Genomic DNA, 8,012 nt, shown 5'->3' on the forward strand with positions numbered 1-8,012 from the left:
ACCCACCCCCGGCCTCTATTTCTGCCCCGGCGACTTCGCTGGTCTTCGTGATTCGGTATGTTCATGAGTTCTGTGTAGGATTTTATTCTCAGATCTATCCTCTTTTGTCTGATGCGTGTGGTTTGCGGTGTAATCTGGGATCAAATCTTGTACTCACAGCTAATTCTAGGGTGTGTACTTTGTGGTCTGATTTGATCTATTCTCTGGTTGTATCCGGTTGATTGAATCTCTAGATATTTGAGTTTGAACACACTGGATTCGTGTTTCAGTGTCTTCAAATCCATGTTCATGGTTGTAGGTTTTGTACGCCCTATGCTGTTAGGTTTGTTTGTTGATTTACCACCTAAATCAGTAGCCGAATTGGTTTGCTCCAGCCATTCAAGCCGCTAAGCCAATTTCAGTGGCCTCTATAGCAGGCGGTTATTAGTTGCTGGTTGTCCTCGCTCTGCAAGTATCAGCCTCAAATCTAATGGTCACTGTTTTGTTGTTGTGATGTATTTTGGGTCAGCAGAGCAAAACTAGAGTAGAGTGTCTTCAGAGTTTGTTGGTTGTAATGTATGATCAGTGTTAATCCTTTGTGCAGCAAGCTTAATACTAGTAGGTGTTAATCCTGCAGTTAGTTGTCGCGGGAGTGTCCATGTCATGATCTGTAACCGTTGTGGGCTCCGAAGTACTTTTGGGTTCTCCGGAGCTCGTTAGCTTTTCCGTAGTGCTTTGTATCCGCGTCGATTGTATTTTCCGTTTCCTGTTGTCCTGTTGGTTGTAAGGTGTGGTTATTGCTTTATATATATAGCGGGGCGAAAGCCTTTTTCGGTAATCCTGCAGTTAGCAAGTACTAAGGCTCAGGTCTTCTGAATCTAACAAGCTTAGGTTCGATTCAGGGGGGCTTTGGTCTGTTCATCTTTTCAGGGGGAGTAGTAATTGTACATGTATTTTTCTAGTGGGCAGTAGTTCATGTTCAGGGGGGCTTGATGTGGGTTTTTCTTTATTAGATGTACTATTCAGGAATAGTAAGGGATATATATGTGAGATTGCTGTACTTCTCCACCCTGGTTTTTTTGTTAGTGTAATTTTAGTGGATTGTAAGTTGCATTTCTTAGTGTAATCCCTAGTGGATTTACACTGTAATTCTTAGTGGATTTACACTGTAATTACATTTGAATTTGCACTGTAATCTTCATCGGAATTCTAGTGTATTTTCTTCATGGTTTTTGCACTGTAATTATGGTTGGGTTTATATTGTAATTCTTAGTGGATTTACACTGTAATTCTTGGTGGATTTACACTGTAATTACATTTGGATTTGCACTGTAATCTTCATCGGAATTCTAGTGTATTTTCTTCGTGGTTTTTGCACTGTAATTATGTTTGGGTTTATATTGTAATTCTTAGTAGATTTACACTGTAATTATATTTGGATTTGCATTGTAATCTTCATCAGAATTCCAGTGTATTTTCTTCGTGGTTTTGCACTGTAATTATGTTTGGATTTACACTGTAATATTCATCGAAATTCCAGTGCATTTTCATAGTGGATTTAGACTAATTATATTTAGATTTACACTGTAATCTTCATCTGAATTCCAGTGTATTTTTCTTAGTGGGTGAAGTGTAATTCTCGGTTGGTTTCCACTGTAATTTGCAGGGGATTTCTTCACTCTAATTCTCAGTGGGTTTCCACTGTAATTCCACTTATTAGCTATAATTCCAATTGGATTTACAGTGCAAATCAAGTTGCACTGATATCGTCAGTGGGTTTAGTGTAATTGACGGTAATTCTTATTTTTGGATTTTTAGTTTTTGTGGTTTTTATGGAGTATTCCTTACTGGAATTTACACTGTAATTTGTAGTGTTTTGTTTCATCTTTTATAACTTACGGTCTATATTAATCTGAATACCTGTGTAGTTACCGTCTAAGTTAATGTACATTAACCCTGTAACTTACTATCCCATTTACAGTCTATTTTTCAGTGTACACTGTAAAGTCATTTGGATTCTATGTAATTACACCGTAATGTTAGTACACTTGCACTCTATTTCCCTGTGTAATTTTGTTGAATTTTATTTGTAATTGTAATGATTTACATTTGTAATTACAGTAAGTTAATGTAGATTTTTAACCCTGCAATTGTAATGATTTACAATTGTAATGACTTACATCTGTAATTACAGTCTGTAATTACTATCCTATTAGTGTAATTTCCAATCTATTTTCAGTATTTACACTGCAAATTCATTTGGATTGTATGTAATTACACTGCAATTGTAGTGCACTTGTACTCTATTTCCCTGTGCAATTTCAGTGAATTACATTTGTAATTGTAGTGACTTATATTTGTAATTGCAGTTTAAGTTAACTGTAAATTTTAACCCTATAACTTACTATATCCTATGTATTGTAATTTCCAGTCTTTTTTCAGTGTATTTACAAGGAAGGTCAGAGTAATTTACAGCCAAGTTGTAATGTGACAAAATATCACAGTAATCTCTCAAGATATGTTGATTTTTGTATTTTTTGAGTGTAAGTACAATGCGTAGCTTCAGAAATTTGGACCATACATCTAGGTGTTTTTTTATTCTATCTACTCAAGACTTAAATTTCTCTACTGTGTTCATATGACAGTTACTGGGGTCTAATAGCAAGAGAATTAAGTCGGTCATTTTGGCTTCATCTTACATGGAGTGCATCTTCATCTTGTTGGTATGACTTCTTGATGCTGAAATTTTCGAAGATAATGAAAGCATTCAATAGTGTTTGTTAGCAAGTGTACTCTACTTATTTTCCGATTTTCACTGCACTTATAAGCTGTTTACAGTGTAAAAAGTTGAGATGCAGTTTTACAGGCATGATTTAAGACGATTACTATTTTTTACGCTGTAAATCTACTATAAAATGTCACTGTAACTTGTAGTAATCTATTCTGTAATCCTATTGTAAATTACTTTGTAATTGTGACTGGAACAATGGCTTTTCATTGCAATTCTACCGTAAATTAGCATTGTGATTTTGCAGTAACTCTACTGTGAATTATATTTTTAAATCTACTGCAGCTGCACTGTAAAAGTCACTGTAAGTAGGAGAGGGAACTGTTCACAGGGAGGTAGAGAAGATTGCCAGGAGAGGATCTCTTACATTTGCATCCATGATTTTCTCCAGGTTTGCCCTCTGGATCTTGGAGGAATTCCCCCTGTGATTTCTTCTTTGATGGGGTGGACAAGCACATCGACACATTCAGGGGACAGGAGCAAAACGGAGGGCATGTGACACTTGTTGAACTCTGTGTTGCCAAAAAATATGACTAAAAGGATTTCAATCGAATGCAAAACAGACAGTCCCCGAAACACATATCTTGGATTTATTGGTGGATTTACAGTGTCTTTTTAGTGGATTTTACAGTAGTTTCTTTAATGTTCCTTACAGTGTAATTCTTAGTGTTTTATCTTATCAGTTTTTCAGTGCAAAAGTGTAATTCTAGTGGATTTTACACTGTAATTGTTAGTGTTTAATCTTAGCAATTTTTTAGTGGAGTTACAATGTAATTTTAGTGGATTTTTGCAGTGTCACTTTAATGCATCTTTCATTATAATTCTCAGTGGGCATGATAGAAATTAATGTGGTTTTTAGTGAATTTTACACTGTATTTGTCAATGTATTTTTTAGGTGACATGGTCTTGGTGTTTTTTCTCCCTTTATTAGCCTAGTGATCATGGAAAAGCTTTGGGTGTATCGTTGTGGTTCTTTCAATTCTTCTTGGTTGTCATTCTGTCCGGGTTGGAAAAGTTGGGGTGTGGACCCGTTAATTTGTTTAAAAGCGGGGCAGAAAAGAAAACATGGGACAGGGGATAGTTGGCATACTGTGGTTGGCTGAAAATCTGGATAAAAGCTAATTGAATTTCATCCGGATGTAGAATAGACAGTCCCTAAATAATTCCTCATCCCAGTCGATCCACCCAGCCATCCGACACGTGACTGGACTCCATCTCACCCACCCGCCCGCACCGCTCAGCAGACGAGGTAATTTATTCACTACCAACTGTTTTTTTACGATGGGAGCAGACCCCACTCTCCGCAGTTTCTGATGCTATTTGGGAACGGAAGCGGCGAGCGGTTCGGAGCTGAGCGACTAGGTTTCCGCGGTGAGCCGACGGCAGCTGCCGGTGGATTCGGGTCTGCGCGACGCTGGGAGTGGCCCTGTTGGCTGGGTGCAGCGTCCAGGCGAGCAGCGTTTTCCTCGTCGGCCGACGGCCATGCCACGACCAGCCTCCACCCTCCGCTCCCTTCGTCGCGCTGGCGATGGCCCGGCCTGCCTGCCATTCCCCGCCCCCGAGCCCTGCCATATCCTACCGTTGTCCCATCGTGGCCGGAATCCCTCCCACTTCCTTTTTCCTTTTTGTTCCGCATAACAACAGGGAGTCTCTGTATGTAGCAACGACAGCGGCCCCCTTCCTAGAACCTTTGAAAGCAGACTTCGCGTAAGATGCCCTTACTTCTTTAACGAGCTAGACGAGGCTCCATGGCCTTCGTGTCCTAGCTGCTACCCTCCGGACAGGTTTCTCTCTTTTCCTGTTTCCTTCTCCCCCTCTGTATGTGTGTGCATGAGTGCGTCTGTATTCTTCTGATTAGTCAAGTACTGATGGTTAGATTAATTGGCATGTTATGCAGGACGAGTATTTTGCAGGAAGCCCCATTAGTAGGTTTATATTATTGTTTGGCTTTGGCTTCTGTATATGTTTATTCCCAATTAGGAATCAGCTACTGTACTACAGTAGCATGTCTCCCATTCTGAATCTCCAATGTATTTTAGAAATCCTATATTAATCATTTAATTTATGACATAATTGGAGAATCCTCAAACAAAACTTGTTGATTTGATGGTTGCAAACCTTAATGTTTCCATTTTTCAAATGCCATGTAATGTTTCTCATAGGCTAGACATATACATGTTGGCTTAAATCTGCATTTATGCTTGGCTGTCTATCTAAATCCAATTTCTTCCTTTATTTTTGTTGGTTTGATGATGCATTTCTCTCAGAGCTTAGTTATACTGTTGTTAGCTGAATTTAATCGTAGAATGATCTTCTTTCCATGTCATGTAAAAATAGCAACCTTCTCTTCTTTATGTTATGATGATTTTAGAATGCTATAGGTATACTGTTGTTAACTGAATTTAATTATGGACTGATCTGATTTCCATGCCATGAGCAAGTATTGATTTATTCTTCCATGGGAAGTATCTGCTCCATGCTCCAGTTTGGTCACATTTAGTAAGAAATTCAGTTATTTGAATTTGAATAGATTGCCCATATGCAGAGGTTAAAGCATTGTATTTTTTATTTTGATCTCAGCCCCATATTTACTTTTTTAGGGCATAGCTGTCCTACAAGCTAAATACTCGTTTCGAGCTGAGATTATGTGTCGCCACCTTCCCCTCTCCATAAACGATTGCCAGTGACACCTGCATCAACGACTGCTTGGTTCTCTCCTGTAAGTATTCCTCCATCATCCTCTTATTTTTCTTCCTTTTCGTTGCCCGAAAATCTAGGTTTTTCAGATTTCCATCTCTCCCAGGCTCCCCTTCTCCTGATTCTTTTGTTTGGTTATCTTAGATGATTGTAAAATTAACAAAAGTTTCTTGTAAAAAAATACTGTTGTTTAGGCACCATACTACTGCATGCTAAGATTATTGTTGTGTACTTACTTCAATACTTCCCACTCCTTTTTCTACAAAATGTGTAAATGTAGTTGGATTTAGGTAAACATGAGATTTTGTTTGAAAAACCTTCGGATATCTTTGTCGTTTGGATATCAAAGTTCAGTATTATTGCTGCTCTGAAATAGTCGTATTCATATGAGAAGTGTTCAACTACTTGTACACGCTAGTCTTTTTTATGAGGAATCGAGGAAAAAGGCCATCGAGTCGCCTTGAGGTTGGGTGCAGCGGCAACATCGATAAAATAATAATCTGATAGGTGTCATATATATCCAGTTTTCCATGCAAGGTCAATTGCACTGCATCGCCTTCAGTTTCCCAAACTAAGGGATGTATCTGGTGCGCCAAGGCAATTGGTGCTACCGGTGTGCCGGTCGTCCGTTGCACATTCAAAAATGTTCGAAAAAATCCGGAAAAAAATTAGTGTATTGACACAACATAAATGTCTGTTGTCACAAAAATTTAGATCAATATTCGAAACATTGCTCGAGATAAAAAATAACAAATTTGATACTGAATAGTACATAACACAAGTTGGGCTTCAATTTTGGCCCATTAGCACATTGATGTCAAATTTGTCATTTTTGTATCTTGACCATTATTTTGATTTTTGATTTGAATTTTTGTGACAACATAAATTGATGTTGTATCGATACACTAATTTTTTTTTCAGATTTTTTTTGAACATTTTTGAATGTGCAACGAGGTCCGGTGCACCGGTAGCACCAATTGCCTTGGTGCACCGGATATGTTCCCTCCCAAACTAAGCTTCGATCTACTTACTAGTAGCTACTAGACAATAACACATGTTTACCCTCCTTGTTTTCAGTCAACATAGTAATTTGTCATAATAAAGTTAGTTGTGTATGTAGCAAACTTACCACGCTTTCAAGTGAAATTAATTTAGTTAACTTACTAAATTTGAATCGGTATCGAAAATTGTGCCTACAAGCTCAAGTACTGGGGCTTATTCTTTCCTTCATGATATTATATCTAGTAGCCACCAGCTCAGACCATATTTATTAGTTACTTGTTCAATCCATTCTATATCAAAAATATAGAGCATGGTCTAGGAAATATCCTTGCAAATCAGTTCAAGTGTCATACCCTTGTTTTGTGTGGCAATCGCATGTATACATAGTCCATTATAAGATATTGGAAGAATGACTTTTGTTGTAGTGAGAAGAATGTACTACAACAAAGTCATTCTTCTACTATCGTATAATGGACTATGTATATGTGCGATTGCCACACAAAACCAGAGTATCACAAATATCTAAAAAATTCTTGTTTCTTCTCACTACAACAAAGTCATTATTCTACTATCGTACAATGGACTATGTATACGAGCGTTTGCCACACAAAACAAGAGTATCCACTTAAACTGATTTGCGAGAATTTTTTTAGATATCTTCCCACTGATTTGTACAAATGAGTCTTTTTCTCATGTTTTATCTGGCGCCATGGTTAAGGACAGCTAGCAAGGCTCTACCTACTTGGGTGCTTTTCTCGCATGCTTTTGCTGGACTATGTATCATCATTCTGGTCACACCAACAAAATGGTTGGGTATTGCTTGGTTTGCATGATAAGAGATAATGTTTGTGCATGGTTTTCTTTGTAAAATGCTCTCTCTGGTTGCCATATCTCTCGATTTGGAAAATATTGTGGTAGAAGATGAAAAAGTAGTGCGAAAAGAAACAGTAGTGTCTTTTATAGTGATCATGATATCTTCTGTTCTTTCACCAGGAGAAGACAAGTGTGCAAAAATCTTCCTACGAAATCTTGCTGTGGTTAAGCTGGCAATTTCCATCACAATCTGGGCAAAAGACATTCTGGCAGCCATTCTTCTACTTGCCGCACTGCATTTTTATGTATTTTCATTCCACATGAGCACGTTCATGTGTTTTCATTTTTTTTTTGAAGCTATGGCCATTCATATCTTGTATTCTGCTGAAATAATGAATGTAAATATTGTTTACTATAATTTTGTGCCAAAATTATTTGAATTTTCTGGTTGTCACCAAACCTGTGTGAACAATTGGTGTTGATGTTCCCTTTTCTCCTCCCTACTCTATGTACACTGTTTACATCACGATAGCTATATCTACATAGGAATTGAGCTACGCATGTTAGATACTAAAGTTCAGAAAGAACATAAATATACGCATCTCGCGTTTGGAACTGACAAGGGTACTAACGTGGAGGTGTGCATGGCTGGATGATGCGACAATGAGTTATTGTTGGCCATCGCAACAATTGGGCAGTCTTTTTTTTTTCTTTTGCGAGTGAACAATTGGGC

The 8,012-nt window shown here is 37.9% G+C and overlaps 2 long non-coding RNA genes across 4 annotated transcripts; both read left to right on the plus strand.

The window, feature by feature from the left end:
- On the plus strand, positions 1-3,588 carry LOC119285576. Of its 2 annotated transcripts, none has more exons than XR_005139525.1 (5): positions 1-55; positions 1,646-1,772; positions 2,411-2,522; positions 2,625-2,702; positions 3,159-3,588. It is a non-coding gene; the product is annotated as an uncharacterized LOC119285576 (long non-coding RNA). The 2 variants fall into 2 exon arrangements; XR_005139526.1 differs by having other exon boundaries at positions 2,422-2,522.
- A 246-nt stretch (positions 3,589-3,834) lies between these two features.
- LOC119285577 lies at positions 3,835-7,733 on the plus strand. 2 transcript variants are annotated; one of them, XR_005139528.1, is made up of 3 exons: positions 3,837-4,551; positions 5,368-5,486; positions 7,460-7,733. It is a non-coding gene; the product is annotated as an uncharacterized LOC119285577 (long non-coding RNA). The 2 variants fall into 2 exon arrangements; XR_005139527.1 differs by having other exon boundaries at positions 3,835-5,486.
- The last annotated feature ends 279 nt before the right edge of the window (positions 7,734-8,012 follow it).

The sequence above is a fragment of the Triticum dicoccoides genome, chromosome 4A, assembly GCF_002162155.2.
Source record: "Triticum dicoccoides isolate Atlit2015 ecotype Zavitan chromosome 4A, WEW_v2.0, whole genome shotgun sequence".
Lineage (NCBI taxonomy): Eukaryota > Viridiplantae > Streptophyta > Magnoliopsida > Poales > Poaceae > Triticum > Triticum dicoccoides.